General features: G+C 37.2%; 1 protein-coding gene across 3 annotated transcripts in view; it reads left to right on the top strand.

Annotated features, from left to right (window-relative positions):
- The window catches only part of LOC309655261 (uncharacterized protein), a 179,326-nt gene extending 162,178 nt beyond the window's left edge, over positions 1-17,148 (top strand). For 2 of the 3 annotated variants that reach the window (XR_014260701.1, XR_014260702.1), the window contains one exon: positions 4,275-14,899. The gene's annotated coding sequence lies outside the window, so the exon portion shown is untranslated. The other variant, XR_014260700.1, reaches the window with a different exon arrangement.
- The last annotated feature ends 1,983 nt before the right edge of the window (positions 17,149-19,131 follow it).

Raw genomic sequence — 19,131 nt, 5'->3', positions numbered from 1 at the left:
TTTTGTGAAGTTTTCAGATCAATGTTTCACCTGATTTATGAAAATGATTTGGGAATTTTCTTTCTTCTTCCATGATCTGGCATAGATCCACATTTGGGAAGCTAAGTACTTCCATACATACAATGTAACTGTGGCTTTAAGGGGACTGGGATGCAAATCATTGGGCTGATCAATGTCAGCTCCCTTTTCCTTCGTCCTCAGGCTTAAAAGCAAAAGACCCCAAAGCCGCAGTGTCCCACGTATAGGATCCCACATGGCTGCAGGTTAGAGATGAGTCTTAGTACTTGAGCAGACTCCCCCTCCTGGGGGGCTGGTGGCCCTCAGCTCTCTGTAGATGACAACAGGCAACATGAGGATGTCAAATCCTCTTGTAGGAACTGCCTCCAGTGATGGGGTTTGGGATTTGCTCTTTCGGTTGGTGGTCACATTACCAGACTCTTTACTCATATGAATAATTAACTTTCATGAAATTGCTTCTATTAAAATATAAAAATATTTGCCTCTCCCCCAAACCTTAAAATTTAAAACAATTTCTGTTCTTTCCTAAACTTCATTCATCATTTAGGTCAAGGCATGTTTGGGATGGATTGGGAGGTGAAAGGAGGAAGGAAAATAACAGGTTTAACAATAAACCACAACTGTAACATTGGATGAAGTATATTATCTGTGACTACACTTTTTTATAGGTTGACACAATTTTACAAAACACATTCTTTTTTTTTTAAATTAATTAATTTTACTTTATTTATTTTTGGTTGCATTGGGTCTTTGTTGCTGCACGCGGGCTTTCTCTAGTTGCGGCGAGCGGGGGCTACTCTTGTTGTGGTGTTCAGGCTTCTCATTGTGGTGGCTTCTGTTGTTGCGGAGCATGGGCTCTAGGCATGTGAACTTCAGTAGTTGTGGCACGTGGGCTCAGTAGTTGTGGCTCTCGGGCTTTAGAGCGCAGGCTTAGTAGTTGTGGCGTAAAGGCTTTGTTGCTCCGCGGCATGTGGGATCTCCCCGGACCAGGGCTCGGACCTGTGTCCCCTGCATTGGCAGGCGGATTCTTAATCACTGTGCCACCAGGGAAGCCCCAAAACACATTATTAATGTCTAGGTTTATTGGACATTCCCTGATACGTACAGGGTCACTATGGGGCAAGTGAAATCTTAAATTTTATTTACTTACAAACTATCGTTTTTCTACATATTTTAAATTGCATTTTTCTTAACATTAGAAATTTGTTTATTGAGCCTCTATCTGCAGTCACTGGAAAGTAAAATGTGTGTGTGTTTTTAAATAATGAAGATGAAGTGGACTTTCACTTTTCTGCTTATTTACATTTTCACAATGAAGGTTAAACAGTGTAACAAATTATATGCAAACGTTTGCCAGAGACAGTTACCTTAGGTCATTTATAATTAGGATGCGTTTGAAATCTCCAGAAAACATATTCTCTATGACTTAAGGCTAGTTTTTTTAAACCACAGGCTTAGGAAATTCTAAAGAAGACATGAATAAGAATTTAAAATTTAGCTTCTCAGATATGTTAAGAATTTGTTTGTTCATCTAATAGAGCCCTTGAATTGTAAGGGTCAATCCTTGTATTGCTTTGCACATGAAATGGTGTTAAAACCACTTGATACCACGGCTTTCAAAACGCCTTAACCAGGCATTTGGCATTAAAGTGGAACTGTCCATAAACTCAAAACTACTGAAGAAAAGGAAACTGTCTGTTTCTGTCCACTTGAGTATAAACCTGCCTGAAGTCACAGTATCTGGGAAACACAAATGCAGAGTGAGAAGGGCCACACTTCATTCACATCAGCACCCTGATGGAAGCAAGGGAAGCAGCTCTCACTGGACAGCTGGAGCGCCTGTTGCTAAAGAGAATACAAAAAATTTATTTTCTAACATTACGGAGGCACATATTTTTTCTTCTTTAAATTTAAACACTTCTTGTGCACCGAAGAGAGAACTAGTTAGTGTGCTAGCTGGCTTACGACAGTTAAATGTTGAGAAGATAAGGTTTCTAGACAACTGAGCCTCACGTCTGAGAGAAAGAGTAGATGTGGAAATTATGTGACTGAGCAAAGATGAAAGAAAAAAGAAAAAATACTGTATAATTTAGAGTCAATTAAAGGCTGTTAAATGCCCCATAACCCATAACTTCTTCATCTTTCCTTACAGTAATGAAACATTTTTAAAAGTTAAGTCTCAGAATAAGAACCCTAATGTCATTTAATATGTATATATATACACACATATATATTCAATTCATTAAATATTGTAAGACAGAAAAGATTAGCAAGTTAAAAATTTGCAAAAATTACCTAAAATATTTTTTGGTAATTCTCAATTGATCAATTAATCACTTTAACCTAACACTGAAGGATTGAGGTGCGGCACTCTGATTCAGACCATCAGGCCAGGCCTCCTTCCTACCCAGACGTCAGGGCACGTCACGTGGTACATGACCGAGGTAGTTTTAGGACCCTTCCCAGAGAGAAGCATCAGTCCCTCCCTGGAAGTGCCACAGTAATCTGTCTCTGATTTTCTTATGCCTGAGATTGTGACCTATACATTTGGGTCGTTTTGACTTAAGGCTGTTAAACAGTTATTAGACTCAAACTTATTTGTAAACATCATCTCCTTTCTTCTCTGCCATAGCTTCTGTGACAGAGGACTTCTATGCATGTTCTGAGTACCCGTTCTGTGCCAGTTGTGCTATTAGGTGGTTTTTTTTTTTTAATTGTTTTCTTTGTTTTTTAAGCATTGATTGCCTACTCCAACCTAAGTCTAAATTACCTTGCGAGATGAAGAAGCTGAGGCTTGGAAGTCGCGTGTGTATAAGGCACACGGTTATTATAGCATCGCATTGAGAACTGGGTGTGCCTTACTTTCAAGCCCAGGTCTGACCATCCACCAGGGCCTCAGTGAGCTCAGCAGACAGCGTAGCTAATACTGTTTCCCGTGAGTGACTGTGGACCTTCCAGGCACCGTCCTGTCCTCTTTCTCCCCAGAGCTGCTTCCTTTGTTTTAAATAACAGCACCGTGGCATTTCTTTCTCTCCTTACTCATTTTCTCTCCCATCTCTCTTCCCTGCATGTCTTCAGTTTCCCCTAAGGCTGGAAAGATCCAGAGAATGGAAAGAGGATGATTAAATCCGGGCTGCTGTCCCCATGATCAGATCTGACAAGTCCCATGATTGTTTTGTTGGCAATCGGGCCCCTTTTTTGATGGATGTTTCTCTCCACCACTAGACCATAGCTCTCTGAGGTCCATAGCTCTGCTTTGTTCTAATATTTTATCTATTGATCCTTGAAACTGTGCTGAGACCATGGGCCTGCTTATGTGATAAACGAATACACAGGTTACCCCAAAATGAAAATTGCATGTAGAGTTGTGCCTATTTTCCAAATCTTTTCTATTTTATTTTTTCTAATTTTTCGAGTTTGCTTTTCCAAAACTATTTTAAATCATGAAGATGATTGCCGGCATCCCTGCCTTGTTTCTCATTTCACTGGAGGTCCTTCCAATGGTATACGATGAAACATAATACTGAATATTAGTTTGACATACGTTTTAATGAAATTTCACTGATTTATTTTTCCTTTCTTAGGAATGGATGGTAAATATTATTAAAGACTTTTTGGCAACTATGAAGCAGTATTACACTTTGTTTCCTCAACATATTAGTATTGCAACTAAATAATATAATTTCAAATATTAAATTAATAATTTATTCCTGGGAGGAACAGTATCTGGGGGGTATATTATTCTTTTAATATACTTCTGAGGTATGTTTTGTTTCAATACTCTCATGTTAAATTTGTCTGTTTTGTCTCTAGGTTTCTTTCATTTTAGACTGCTTCCCACCCTCAGTTTAGGAATCAGTTAATTTGGTTTCACAAGACAAATAATTTCACGGCATTTCTTTTTCTCTGTGTTATGGATGAGTTTCTAAAAATTAGGGAATTTTCCTTTTCTAAAAAGTTTGAAAAAAGGTGTTCACTAAACTCTCCATGATGGTTACATGAGAAGGACAACTTCTCAATTTCTCTCGTCACGATAGACGTCGATTTAGACATCTCAGTACAATTCTAGCAATCACCCTTTCCTAGGAGGACCTAGGAAATCAACCACCCAGTACGAGTTTCAAATTCATTGCACAGATTTGCACGTGCATCTGGGTGTGATACCTTGTAGTTGTTAGTTTGCTCTGGTTCTATGTTTATTTCTTTTTGTCTTGGCTAATTTATAACTTCCACTTCTCAACCTCTTTCATTGGCAGGAAAGTTCCCCTCTCTTCCCTTGCAGGACTGGGCTGGCTCCTGTAAGAGAGGATGCAAGACATGGGGCTTCCCTGGTAGCACAGTGGTTAAGAATCCGCCTGCCAATGCAGGGGACACGGGTTTGAGCCCTGATCTGGGAAGATCCCACATGCTGCGGAGCAACTAAGCCTGTGCGCCACAACTACTGAGCCTGCGCTCTAGAGCCTGTGAGCCACAACTACCGAGCCTGTGTGCCACAACTACTGAAGCCCGCACGCCTAGAGCCCATGCTCCACAGCAAGAGAAGCCACCGCAATGAGAAGCCCGTGCACTGCAATGAAGTGTAGCCCCCACTCACCGCAACTAGAGAAAGCCTGCGTGCAGCAACAAAGACCCAACACAGCCAAAAATAAATAAAAATAAAATAAATAAATTTATTAAAAAAAGAGAGGATACAAGACAAAGTTCACACCTACACCCCCTTTGCCCAGCATGCACTCATGAGCACACACACACACAGGTGAAATCCAAACCCATCCCATCCAGCCCATTGATATAATTTGAGGGAACACAGGCATGCCTTGGACACATAGCAGTCCCATATTTAGGTTCTTCCAAGCACGGTTCTTCTTCTTTTTTTGGGGGAGGGGGAATGAAATAAATATTTATTGAACACCCAGGATGTGATAGGGATTTTTAAAAATATTATTACATCAAATCTTCAAAGTAACCTACCAGATGGGCGATTCCCATTTTTAAGTGAGGAAAAAACTGACTTGAAGAGTAGTGAAGAAATGTCACTTGCAAAAGAAATGGTGAAGGTCTTAATTAAACCCAGATTTTCTGATGTCCAATACAGAGGTTATCCTATCACATTACTGTGTGACCCTCTTATGTGTTGATTTACTTTTATTTTTCCTTGTACATTTTCTATTCTTTTTATTTTTAAACATCTTCATTACTGTATAACTGCTTTACAATGGTGTGTTAGTTTCTGCTTTATAACAAAGTGAATCAGTTATACATATACATATGTCCCCATATCTCTTCCCTCTTGCATCTCCCTCCCTCCCACCCTCCCTATCCCCCCTCTAGGTGGTCACAAAGCACCGAGCTGATCTCCCTGTGCTATGTGGCTGCTTCCCACCAGCTATCCATTTTACGTTTGGTAGTGTATATATGTCCATGCCACTCTATCACTTTGTCCCAGCTTACCCGTCCCCCTCCCCGTATCCTCAAGTCCATTCTCTAGTAGGTCTGCATCTTTATTCCTGTCTTGCCCCTAGGTTCTTCTGACAATGTTTTTTTCGTTTTTTAGATTCCATATATATGTATTAGCATACGGTATTTGTTTTTCACTTTCTGACTTACTTCACTCTGTATGACAGACTCTAACTCCATCCACCTCACTACAAATAACTCAATTTCGTTTCTTTTTATGGCTGAGTAATATTCCATTGTATAAATGTGCCACATCTTCTTTATCCATTCATCCGATGATGGACACTTAGGTTGCTTTTATGTCCTGGCTATTGTAAATAGAGCTGCAATGAACATTTTGGTACATGGCTCTTTTTGAATTATGGTTTTCTCAGGGTATATGCCCAGTAGTGGGATTGCTGGGTCATATGGTAGTTCTATTTTTAGTTTTTTAAGGAACCTCCATACTGTTCTCCATAGTGGCTGTATCAATTTACATTCCCACAAACAGTGCAAGAGGGTTTCCTTTTCTCCATACCTTATCCAGCATTCATTGTTTGTTGATATTTTGATGATGGCCATTCTGACCGGTGTGAGATGATATCTCATTGTAGTTTTGATTTGCATTTCTCTAATGATTAATGATGTTGAGCATTCTTTCATGTGTTTGTTGGCAATCTGTATATCTTTTTTGGAGAAATGCCTGTTTAGGTCTTCTGCCCATTTTTGGATTGGGTTGTTTGTTTTTTTGATATTGAGCTGCATGAGTTGCTTGTATGTTTTGGAGATTAATCCTTTGTCAGTTGCTACATTTGCAAATATTTTCTTCCATTCTCAGGGTTGTCTTTTTGCCTCGTTTATGGTTTTCTTTGCTGTGCAAAAGCTTTTAAGTTTCATTACGTCCCATTTGTTTATTTTTGTTTTTATTTCCATTTCTCTAGGAGGTGGGTCAAAAAGAATCTTGCTGTGATTTATGTCATAGAGTGTTCTGCCTATGTTTTCCTCTAAGAGTTTGATGGTGTCTGGCCTTACATTTAGATCTTTAATCCATTTTGAGTTTATTTTTATGTATGGTGTTAGGGAGTGTTCTAATTTCATTCTTTTACATGTAGCTGTCCAGTTTTCCCAGCACCACTTATTGAAGAGGCTGTCTTTTCTCCACTGTATATTCTTGCCCCTTTTATCAAAAATAAGGTGACCATATGTGCGTGGGTTTATCTCTGGGCTTTCTATCCTGTTGCATTGATCTATATTTCTGTTTTTGTGCCAGTACCATACTGTCTTGATTACTGTAGCTTTGTAGTATAGTCTGAAGTCAGGGAGCCTGGTTCCTCCAGCTCCGTTTTTCTTTCTCAAGATTGCTTTGGCTATTAGGGGTCTTTTGTGTTTCCATACAAATTGTGAAATTGTTTGTTCTAGTTCTGTGAAAAATGCCAGTGGTAGTTTGATAGGGATTGCATTGAATCTGTAGATTGCTTCGGGTAGTAGAGTCATTTTCACAATGTTGATTCTTCCAATCCAAGAACATCGTATATCTCTCCATCTATTTGTTTTTGTTTTTGTTTTTGAAAAATATTTATTTATTTATTTATTTTTGTCTGTGTTGGGTCTTCGTTTCTGTGTGAGGACTTTCTCTAGTTGCGGCAAGTGGGGGCCACTCTTCATCGCGGTGCGCGGGCCTCTCACTGTCTCGGCCTCTCTTATTGCGGAGCACAGGCTCCAGACACGCAGGCTCAGTAGTTGTGGCTCACGAGACTAGTTGCTCCACGGCATGTGGGATCTTCCCAGACCAGGGCTTGAACCCGTGTCCCATGCATTGGCAGGCAGATTCTCAACCGCTGCGCCACCAGGGAAGCCCTCTCCATCTATTTGTATCATCTTTATTTTCTTTCATCAGTGTCTTATAATTTTCTGCATACAGGTCTTTTGTCTCCTTAGGTAGGTTTATTCCTAGGTATTTTATTCTTTTTGTTGCAATGGTAAATGGGAGTGTTTTCTTAATTTCACTTTCAGATCTTTTATCATTAGTGTATAGGAATGCAAGAGATTTCTGTGCATTAATTTTGTATCCTGCTACTTTACCAAATTCATTGATTAGCTCTAGTAGTCTTCTGGTAGCATGTTTAGGATTCTCTGTGTATAGTATCATGTCATCTGCAAACAGTGACAGCTTTACTTCTTCTTTTCCAATTTGGATTCCTTTTATTTCTTTTTCTTCTCTGATTGCTGTGGCTAACACTTCCAAAACTATGTTGAATAATAGTGGTGAAAGTGGGCAACCTTGTCTTGTTCCTGATCTTAGTGGAAATGGTTTCAGTTTTTCACCATTGAGGACGATGTTGGCTGTGGGTTTGTCATACGTGGCCTTTATTATGTTGAGGAAAGTTCCCTCTTTGCCTGCTTTCTGGAGGGTTTTTATCATAAATGGGTGTTGAATTTTGTCAAAAGCTTTCTCTGCATCTATTGAGAGGATCATATGGTTTTTCTCCTTCAATTTGTTAATATGGTGTATCACGTTGATTGATTTGAGTATATTGAAAAATCCTTGCATTCCTGGGATAAACCCCACTTGATCATAGTGTATGATCCTTTTAATGTGCTGTAGGATTCTGTTTGGCAAGCACGGTTCTTAAACGTTGATCCTGATTTTATTTAGTTGGTACCACATGGTGTGGCAAAACCAAACTCCACTTTAGATGTTTGTTCCTCTTTTGATTGTGATACTTTTGATTTATTACTGAGAGGCGTAGGAAGAGAAGTATATGAACATACACTTACTGAACCATCTTTCTCATCATTTCTGATTTCTCATCATGAAGCCACTGTAAGATTGTCCTCTGACAATGAGAAGCACCCCCAGGCTCAGAGCTGATGCTGAGCCCTCCCTGCAACATACCCCTCATTTCCAGTAAATGAATCTCCTTAGGAAAACAAATATCCAGAAAGCTTCCTGTTTACACAGGCCTCAAAAATGGGCTGTTAGAAACAATGTGAAGCTTTGGGATAGATCCTTAATCACAGTCCAAATGTATGCAGTTGTCTTAGTGCTAAGGATGTCATGCTGCCCAGTCTGAAGAATAATTTCATTGATCAGTAAGAATTAAAGCTAAAGTTACAATTACCAAATGCCAGGCTTGATGCTAGGCGCACATTCGTGCATTTATCCATCTAGTAATCACAGGAACTTTATGCTTTACTGAAATTATCTACATTTTACAGATAGGAAAGCTGAGGCTCAGAGAGGTTACAAGCAGAAACATCAGAATCTCAACTAGAAAGTGAAGGAGTTGGCCTTCAGAGTCTTTTCAGTACATCTGCTGGTTTCATCAAAACCGTATAGTATCAACATGGAAATTTTAAGAATTTGCTCCATTGGATAAGGAATCTGTAAAAATCTTTAGCAGTCTCTCTTTGCTACCATGTCCCCAACCACACTTAGCACTCAGCTCTGTCCTCTGAGCCAGCCACATCCTATAAGTGACCTGGAGCCAGCATTAGTTCTCAAAACCACACACGTTTTCACTCTCTCCTTCCATCCATCTTTTTCAAAGGCCTGTGTGGTACTCCTGTTCCATAAATTATCATCATGCAGACCAAAATCACATTCAGCAGAAGCTTGGCTTTGATTACAGATGTGCTGACTCAATCAAAACTCTCAAACTCAACTGCTTCTCTTTAAAAGAAAGTGTATTACGCTTCAAAGGAAGTGCAATTTCAGCCATCACTTCATCTAGTACGACGTGAAGATGTAGTAATGTCCAGTTGGATAAAGAAAAGGGACTATTCTGTTTAATTTTCCATGCAATGACCTGTGATCCTGCTTTACATTGAAGTTTCTAGGATGTATTTTCTTGTTTGTCAGTACCTAAGAGTCACTTTTTTTCCCCTGTGGTTACTAAAGCTTTGGGAAATCTTCCACCAAATGCAGTTGTTAACATTGTGTGCTAAACAGGAATGGTGAAATAAAAATCAATTATGCAATCTCTAAATGAAAGTTATGCTACTTTTACAAGAGGAAGTTTTCATAGTAATGTTCCCCCATCAAGTGAGGTGGAAAGAGAGAGAGGAAGAAAGAGAGAAAGAACAAATAAAAACCTATCCTTCACTTTGCCTATTAGAAGGGCACAGTCTCAACTATTTCCAACAGTAAAGCCCATTGCCTAGAAAACTGTACTGTACAAATAAGAGGAGCTAAGAAAGTAATTGGCAGGTACTTCTAAGCTTATTTAGAGTATTCTATTGTTATTTTTACTACTCTGTTACCACCACCATCCCTATGACTGGTGTTAAAATAACTGAACAAGACCATTGGACTGAGGTGGATCTAATGACTCAGTAGCCTACATGACCAACCAAAACAGAAGCCAGAGTCAACGCACTCGAATCTGAGAAAGTGAAACCTAAGGACAACTGTTACCGAGTCCAAGTTTGTACTGCTCGCCACATGACAGACCAATAAGTTGAGAGAGGAGTTGTTGGGGCAAGGAGTAGCGACTTTATTCAGAAAGCCGGCTGACTGAGAAGATGGTGGACTCGTGTCCCAAAAAACCATCTTACCTGAGTTACAGTTTAAGCTTCTTTTATACTAAAAGGGGAGGGGAGGTGGCTGATTGCTGCAAACTTCTTGGTGCAGGAATCCTTTGTTCTTGCAGCTGTCCACATAGGTCAGGTCACAATGTTCCTATAAACCTCCAACAAGACAACTGTTATTCTCTTTTCTGCAACTTTTATCTCGTATGAATGGATAAGTGTTATACCTTTAAAGGTCAGAGACTTGAGAATGGGCTACCCTGTATATTTCAAGGTATAGGCAGCATTCTTGTTGCAAAAGCAATAGAATACAAAGGTTAAAGTAAAAGAAACAGATCTAATATGGAGTCAGATTTGTTCCTCCCTATTACACAACTAGTCACAAACTCCAGCTAAGGTTTTCCAAATAAGGCAACCACTTAGGCTATAATAATTGCTTTGCTTTGCTTTAGTGTCTTCTGTATAAAAACCTCCCCCCAGCTCCTTCCTATGGAGAGCTCCTAAACACCTTTGGTTTGGTGCTGCCCAATTTGAATTGCTGAATGCTCAAACTCTTGAAAAAAAATTTAGTATGCCTCAGTTTACCTCTTAACACTATTAATCGACCACTTTCCAAAACAGTGATTTCACACTTTCTAAATGGCAGCCCACTAAGGAGGAGAGAAAGTTTCCACATTGCAAAATCCACATTCCCCAACTTTTCCTAGAAAAAGACATCAGTGAAACACAAGTAAACATCATGTCCAAAGACATTTTGGAGAGATAACGTTAAAATGGCTTTAATAACGAGATAAGGAGGATGAATAATTTTGCATTACATGTGCATGTTTAAGGAGCAGTTAATGAAAATTGATAAAATATGATGAAAATATGCAAGATGACACCATACATTACGGATTAACCAAGTCACAACAATTAGCTTGAAAATGATGGATGTACATTATTTAAAACAGAAAGAGAGAGAGAGATCCGCCGTTTGAAACAAACACAACCACGGTGTGCTTTCTGTCGATATTATGTAGATGTATCTGTAGGTATTCCTCCATGCTCTTTGACCAAGAAACAATGAATTTTATCCTGATTGGTGAAGTGGCCAGACTTTCCAGTAGACCAGTTCATTGAAATCCTCTCAAATTCCAGAAAAGTGCTAATTTTGGTTCAAGAATAATACATTTTAATAAACTTTAATAATTTGGCAATTAAGTTCCAAATGAATATCTCTCATCCTATTCATTTAGAATAGGAATATCATTTAGAAGTACCATGAGTAGAATTAGGTTATTTGCTGACAATCATACAAGAAGGGAGTGTTTGCTGCAGCCGTTTCACCATATGTTTTATGATTCTTGAAATACCATCCAAGGAAAACAGAAATTGTGTAGAATACCATGAGATGATAATTGTATTTTGGGAGGAGAATGCACAGTCAAGAACCAGCTCCATCATATCAAAAAATGAAACTTATGCCTTACATTACCTCCCTACACTGAGCACGTCTAACAGATTATTTTGTGAAGTCACAATCAGGAAATTAGTTTTTAATATAAAAGCTATAGCCATCCGATTGCTTTAAAACTTCAGATTCTTTCTGGGCAGAGGAGGGAAGTGGTTGGCAGGCTTTCCCCTGCTCTTGCAGCAGATGCCAGATCCCTGGTGACTGGGCTATTCTCTTGTCCTAGGTATTGTCTGCTTGTTAAAAAGATCTGGAAAAGTTTGATTTATAGGAAGAGCTGTGCAGCAATCAAAAAAGAAGACAAAACCAGTATTGTGTCAGTTTTAGAGTGAGCCAGTGAAAGACACAGGAAGAGAAGTGTAGGAGATTGAGGGCACAGGAAGGTGTTCACTCCCAGAACAGTTACAGAATAGCAACTTCCAGGAGCACTGAAAGAAATGCTGACTCATGCCCACCAGGCCCCAGGGGTGTCAGTAGCTTAGTGCCCAAGCAATAGGAGAAGGAAAAGAAAAGGGCACATGCATTGTTAGTTGGAAGTGTCTTAATTATTACAAGTAACATTGTCTTTTGTTTTCTTCTTACCCAACTTTCTGAGAGAATTTTACAATAGATAGTTTTCTTTGGGGAAAAGTGATGTGATAGAAGGTGCAAAATTTTCCAGCACAGCTGTGCCCATGAGAAAATCCATCTAAGCAAGAGCAGAAGACAGTTCCCAGACACCAGCGAGATGGGGTGTCACTTGCCAGAGCAGGAGTTGTTTGTGAGTGGTGTGGAGGCAGGTGTGTCGCGAGAGAACAAGAAAACACAAGCATTTTTAAAGCAAAGAAACCAGAAGTGGGGGGGAGAAAATTTTAACAGCAGCTGTTAAATTTCACACTTAAGTTTCAAACGGGGAGAGTGAGAGATGTCTGAAGAATAATTTTGGAAATTTTGGATGTGTGAATGACTATGTCACCCCCTGATTCACCACTTTGGGAAGATCTACAGCAAACAGATTATTTTTCAAGGATGTTGGTTTTAGAATATTATTTCTTTTGAATGTGATGTTGGGCTGAGCTGACCCTGAAGAGATATGACTTTGTCTGAGTTACCCACTTATTTATTGGGAAAGCGTCCATAAAGAAACATTTCCATGTATGGCAATGACTACAGACATCTAAACTTAAACTCATCACACCCTCGCCCCAGGTCAGCCAACCATTTCTTGTGTCATTATTTTGTTAATGGTGACACTAATTTCTCAGCAATGAACAATATCAATAGCTTCCTTGTATTCCCCTGAGATTACTAGGTTGTTAGTATTATTATCAGCAGAGAGTTGCTAATCAATCTATTACTGTTTCATAATCTCAGTTATCGGTTCCTGTTGAAACCTATCCCAATATAGAAGTAGAGAAGCTGGAAGTGATACAGAAACTGCAAAGAGGAAATTAACTCAACTTATGTGCAAATTGGTCACAAATACACTTCTCAGACACAAAAACAATATTGGTATTTTCTGTGCAAAACTAAAATATGTACAAAAATGAAAAAAGAAGAAAGGTTAAAATAGGTGGGTAAATAAGTGATAGACGTTTTCCTAAGTGAAGATAAATAAAACTGCTTTTAATTAGAAGAGTTCATGATTGTAATAAAAGTGATGTAAATTTTTATTAAAAAATATAGAAGCAGGAAAATCAGTTTGGTCTTCATATAAATAAGGAGCCAAAGACTTTTGTTTGTTTGTTTTTTTTTGCATTTAAGAGCCTGGTTAGATTCCTAAAGCATAGTCTACTTCAAAGCATATTCTGCTTTTTTCCAACCTGTAAACTCACTTATCCAATGTAGTCATTCTTATAGAAAAATGATGCGAAAATAGTTTTTATAAAAGAACAGGTATGAAATTGTCAGGAATGGCAATTTCTTTTGAGGGATTAATACATTAATTTCATAATGACATGTTATGGAGAAAGACTTGGAGAGAGAAAGAAACAGAGATATAGATAGATGATAGGTAGATGATAGATAGATAAATAGATAGATGATAGATAGATAAACAGACAAAGAGACTGACAGAGAGATGCATGGGGGGGACCGAAAGAGAGAGAGAGAAAAAGAGAGAGACAGAGACAGAGAGAGTCTTAATGTTTCTCATTAAATCAGAAATCAGGACAAAGGCTGAAAAATTGACAATGCAACGTGGAACTAACATCAGAAGGCAGCTCAGTAATACACACTGGTTGGTTTCTGCTCTGAAATTAGCATAACTGGCAGCTGACATGTCATCTATTTCAAAGTCACTGCAGGCAGGGAGGTTCTTAACTTCAGTAAAGGAAGGCTTTTAGCAAATTTCTTGCACATGATCAATGATTGTTTTAGAATTACAAGCTGAAGATAATCACCCTGTACGATCCATTAAAGTTGGGGCCTTTTTTCCCTAAATGCTTTTAGAAATAGGAAGGGCATCGTATTAATTCTCCTTGATATTTCATTAGTTTCATGTCACTCGTTTCATTAGTTATATGCTATTTCACGTTGGTGTCAATGACACAATGCTAATTTTTTGACACATACTTTTTTATGGTCTTCATGAATTGTGCTCATTATGGAAAATGGGCTGAATATTTTATTGGTTTATCCTGAATGAATGATTATAGCGAAATAATTCACTTTGCAATTGTTGCCAAGAAGATACTTTTGCAAAAGTGTGTATATTTCTAAAGACATCACTTGTTGGGGATAAAAATTCACAGTATTTGATAGACAATAAATACAAATGACATAGTCACTGAAACTCACCCTCACCCGACTACTGTCCCAGAAAATAAAGATAATTTTTACAATCTAATTTAATTCAAGAAAATTCTTACCTTTAAAAATTGCTGATATCCGTGACATTTTAAAAGATGGAAGAAAGACTTTGAAGAATTTAATATGATAATTTTGCTTATCATATATATGGACAAAATTTGGCATTGATATTTAGAAGGATATAAAATTGCTACAGTGCATTAAAATCTTGGAATAGTAACTGTACTGGAAAACATTTTGGCTATTTAACAAAATAGTAAACAGAGTTGTCATATGACTTAACCCACAGAATTGAAAACATAAGGCCACACAAAAACCTGTACAAACACGTCCATTGCAGCATTATTCATAATCACCAAAGAGTAAAAACAACATTAGCATTCATCAGTGGGTGAATGGAAAATCAGAAGGTGGTGTGTCAATATGATGGAATATTATGCAACCATAAAAAGGAATGAAGTACTCATACAAGCTACAGCATGGATGAGCCTTGAAAATGTTACACTAAGTGAAAAAAGCTGGACACAGATAGTTATGCATTGTTTGATTCCATTTTTATGAAATATCCAGAGTAGGCAAATCTATGAAGATAGAAAATATATTATTGATTGCCAGGTACTAGGAAGGAAGGTGAACAGGGCTTGACTAACTGCCAGTGGGCTTGTAGTTTCTTTTTCAGGTGATGAAAATGAGCTGGAATTTGACAGTAGTGGTGATTGCACAACTTGGTGAATATATTAAAATCCACTGAATCATATGCTTAAAAGGGTGAATTTTACAGTATATGAATTTGGCCTCAAAAAGGAATGAATAAGTAAAAATAACTGAAAATTGATTAATGTAAAATAACTAGTGTTAGGATTCCACTAATATCTTGGTCTTGCATGTTTTCCATTAGATCATGTTAAAACAAAACTCAGGCTGGGATAGGAGGAGGATTTTTTCAGGTCCTTACTTGTGTCTGCCTCAGTGCTTCTGGGTTTGAGCCTGGTAGACACAGAACATGCAGAAACAGAGAGAAGTAAAAATGAAGCAGAAATGGATATTTGGCACAATGAAATAAGAGATTTTGTCTTTTAATGTTTGAAAAACACCCTGCATCCTATTTCTTTCTATTTTCCTTTTCTAGACTTCATATCTTTCTGAAAATTAATTTAAAAGGATGCATATGACGCGTTCTCCATTTGAAAGAAAATACCCAAGTATCCTACTGTAGAGTCATTTCTATATGAAGGGTAAATAAATATCTTTTCAAAAAATAATTTATCATAATATTGTTTTGAGTCTTTCCAACTGAACTTGAAAGATATTGGGGTTTGAATTTTGTTTATCCTTGGCAAAAGCCAACTTCCTTCTTCAAAGAAAAACATTATAAGGGGCTTATGAGGTTTTCTGAACATCAAATAGCTCTCATAAAAATACATTTGGATGATTTAATTGTAAACAAATAAAAAATGAGATTTTAGTTTTTTTCTGATCACCCATGAATTTAAAAATTCAAAAGCTGGGTTGTGGGGGGGGGTGGATAAAGTGGAAAACTACTACATGAAGATTTATTTAGAATCTTTTGCAAACCTATAATGGGATAATGAAGAAAGACAATTTTCTTTAAAAGATAAACATTGGGATGATCAATATGGTTACAATTTCTTTAAAAGATATGGGCCAATGGAAAGATATTTTACAATATGAAAGCAGAATAAGTTTCAACTCATTGACTAGCTTGTTTGAATAATAGCTTTGATTTCGAGCAGACATTATTAAACATGTATCCATGCAGTGGTCAAAGTTTTCATGCATGAGGTAAAGATATGATACATCATTTGCCTTGTCCTAAATTTTCCTGATAATTTAGGTAGGAAAACATGACTTTTTCCTGAACACAGTTGGAAAGCTCTAGATGGAATTAGAATTTCATAAACAATATGGTGAGCTTTACTTTGTAATATTAGGCTACACCAAAAGAACACACCTGTTAGATAAACCATATGTTTGATTCAATTATATCCTACTGAATTTGACTTTTATATTAAGTGTGAAAGAAGAAGGAAAAAATATATTAGTCCACTTAATGAAATGGCACATTATCTGGATTCTGGGTGTCAGCCTCAGAACGTCTTCTGCTTCTGAACCACAGGATATCTGGCCCAGTCTGCATCTGTTGAATAAATCAAATAACCGATACATAATCTAGTCATAAAAAGAGTGTTTGCATAAGATTGTAAATGTACTTGTTTTGAGTCAAATGTGTTAATTAAAAACTGTATGTGGAACATTACAGAAAAAGGCAAGGGTTGCACACAGCAAGAATCTGAGTCGCTTGCCATTTGGATAATTCATGGATGCAAGCAGGATCCCAGTGTCTATACAAGTTCAAAACGAATAGCAATGAAATATATCTTTGTTGAATACTGGTAAAAGCAAAGAAAGATTAGGTGCAAAATCACTAAAGTGAACTCTCTGTAATCTGAAGTTCTGTGATTAGCCTTGTATATCTGCCCAGGGATCTGCAGGACAATTAATGCACACAATGCGTTCTCACCTCAAACAGTGACCGATCAGAGAGCATATGTGTCAGATTTTGCTCTTCCCCAATATTCCCAAATTACTTCCTGCAATGAATCAATGAGGGCAACAGAATTATACATGCAAAGGAATGCACGTGTCCAGGCTGTTTCTGTTGACTTAATAAGATAGTATAATACTTCCTTCGAATTATTTTTGCTTGATTTTTTTCATTCCAGGCAAATTCATAGGGAAAGAACATACAGTTGATTAGAATATGCCCTTTAACAGATATACGCTACTATATATAAAATAGATAATCAACAAGGACCTACTGTATAGCAGAGGAAACTATAATCAATATCTTGTAATAACCTATCATAGAAAAGAATCTTAAAAAGAATATATATATATATATATCTGGATCACTTTGCTGTACACTTGAAACTAACACAACCTTGTAAATCAACTAAACAAATAAAAATTTTTTTTAAAAGAATATGTCCCTTGCCTCCACCTCCTTCAGAATCTTTGTCAAGATTCTGGGGATCTAGAATAGGAAACTAACTGCAATTTTTATGAACAAATAAAATGTCTTTTGATATGACATGGAATTATATTTTTATGAGGAAAGGGAATGTTGTGACTTTTAAATTTTATTGTCATAATGACTGTATAAGTACATTATTAACTTAGTGGACATAAATCTCAAATTATGAGTTCTCAAGAAAAGAAAAAAAATATATGTATATGTGTGTGTGTTTAATATCCTTAATAATAAATGAAACAGGTAAAAAGAATTTTAAGTCAGATGGAAATAAAGGGTGATTTGGCAACTGGGCAGCCTGTGACCTTAATATGTCACTGTTAATTAACCAAAAAAAAGTCTTATTTGTTTTAGTTAAGTGGTTTGTGCTTATTCTTTTCAAATTTTGTCATGGCACTAACAGTGTCATTAATAATGTAATTTTAAGTGAGCACAAATTCAGCACCTTTGAGAATGAAAAATTAAGAGAATATATCCCCAAATCCAATGGCAACAATGATTTCTACAGAAAAATTCACTAGAAGGGAAGCCTTTACACACGCATATTGAAATTCACAATATGAGGCAATTTAAGGAGCTAAATTAAATCAACTTCATCAGCTTGTGAGAGTGAACGAGCCATCTTCTTTGACAAATCCAGCTATTATTAAACCAGGCACTGTACTCAGCCAGTTGCCAGCTCAGCTCTCAGAATGCTGGTGACATGAAAGATGGCAGGAAAATGTATTCTGCAAGCATCAGGAATTCAAATTTAAATCCTTAAATATAATCAGATAGCAACTCAAATATTCCAGTTACTTGATTATCAGAGGTTAAGGCAATTCAATTGCCTTTTGGCATATTTTATATTTTATTTTGTTTTGTTTCATTTTCTTTCTGTCCTATACTTTCATCATATTACATAAATCCAGTACTTGCTTCCATCAGTTAAAAAAATGTGAAATCTCAAACCTAAATTATTGTTTTATCCTTCCTGCTACTGTCATTAAAGACATCAATTCAATAATGGGGAAAAACAAGAGGTTTGGACTTTTTGCTAAACGTAGAATTTGGGGGTTATTTGATTTATTCATTGTATTTGTTTCATTCAAGGGGGAAAGATTTGAAGTTGCTAAATCTTAATTTCGTGAGTTCATGCCAGATTACATCATCCTAACAATGGTAATTGAGGTAACCGATTACAAAGATGTCTTTTTGGTTGTGATTAAACGGAACATTTCAATTCTAATTGTAGACAAATTAAATACACCAGGGATTTGGCACCTGACATTTCAGCCTGAAGAAGAAACAAAATATGTATAATTTTCTCTTGATGACTAATTCTGAAGAGGGGTGTGTGTGTGTGTGTGTGTGTGTGTGTTAAACAGGAGGTAAAAGTTCTTAGAGCATACGAGATAAACATATAACACAGCACCTTCCTCCAGAAAATACAAGCTGCAAAGGAAAGCCACGTATGTAATTTTAAATTTTCTATTAGCCACATGAAAGAAAGGGAAAAAGACAAATGGGTGAAATGAGTTTTAATGATAAAGTTTATTTAACCCAATATATCAGAAATAGAGCATTTCAACAAATGGCCAAAAAACCTTCTGAGATATCTTACTTTCTAATATTTGCACTAAATTCTCAAAATCCAATGTGTATTTTATACTTACGATCACATTCAGTTTGGACCGGCCATGTTTCTAGAGCTCACCAGGTAGTGGCTGCCTTATTAGACAGCACAGGTACACAGGTGAGCAACTCTAGGTTTACTTGTGACCTTGACACCCTCTGACCCTACACACACCCCTTGACAAATCACCCAAACAGTGTACCTTTGTTACTCCATCTGTCAAAAGTGGGATTATAG

This window comes from Balaenoptera physalus, assembly GCF_965194825.1.
Source record: "Balaenoptera physalus genome assembly, chromosome: 2".
NCBI lineage: Eukaryota > Metazoa > Chordata > Mammalia > Artiodactyla > Balaenopteridae > Balaenoptera > Balaenoptera physalus.
Note: the sequence above shows the minus strand (reverse complement) of the source record. Positions and strands in the feature narration are given on the sequence as shown.